Source organism: Myotis brandtii, unplaced genomic scaffold (genome assembly GCF_000412655.1).
Source record: "Myotis brandtii unplaced genomic scaffold, ASM41265v1 scaffold2288, whole genome shotgun sequence".
In the NCBI taxonomy this organism is placed as follows: Eukaryota; Metazoa; Chordata; class Mammalia; order Chiroptera; family Vespertilionidae; genus Myotis; species Myotis brandtii.
In genome coordinates this window covers 118,689-119,176 of record NW_005358597.1, presented here as the reverse complement: position 1 = coordinate 119,176, position 488 = coordinate 118,689, and the positions used below count along the sequence as shown (strand labels likewise).

At 49.6% G+C, this 488-nt stretch overlaps 1 protein-coding gene and 1 long non-coding RNA gene across 4 annotated transcripts in view; one reads left to right on the top strand and one right to left on the bottom strand.

Moving 5' to 3' along the window:
• The window catches only part of LOC102252895 (U11/U12 small nuclear ribonucleoprotein 48 kDa protein), a 25,196-nt gene that overhangs the window by 8,271 nt on the left and 16,437 nt on the right, over positions 1 to 488 (bottom strand). The gene's annotated exons all lie outside the window — the stretch shown is intronic.
• Positions 1 to 488, top strand: part of LOC106726122 — a 15,113-nt gene that overhangs the window by 6,329 nt on the left and 8,296 nt on the right. The gene's annotated exons all lie outside the window — the stretch shown is intronic.

Genomic DNA, 488 nt, shown 5'->3' with positions numbered 1-488 from the left:
GAGGCTTTTGCATATGAATGGGCTGGCCCTTTGAGATCTAAAATTACCTAACAAACTGCAGCTGGGTCAGGGAGAACCAGAACATCCAAAAGAAGGCTCAAGGCCCCACAGCAGCTTCCATTGCTTCACAGCTGGGCCTCATCTGGGCACCTCCAAACCCCAAAAAAAGAAGATGAATCTGCAGATTACTCCTGGGCTCCTGCTGGGTAGCCTCAGGAAGAGGCTAATTTAGCACCTCCTTAGATCCAAGAGCCATTGTACCCATTGGTCAGTGTGGGACCATCCAGATTACAACTCCTCAGATCCATAAGGGACACACTCAGGGGGAAGAATGAGTGAGCACCAAAGCCCCACTGAGGAAAGTCTTGCCCCATAAGGCTGTCTAAGGCACAGAAGTTCTCCCACTGCAGACACAACTGATTCTCACAGCCAATTGGCCTGGAGGTCAAATCCTCCCAGTTTTACCTACAACAATCAAGGCTTAACTA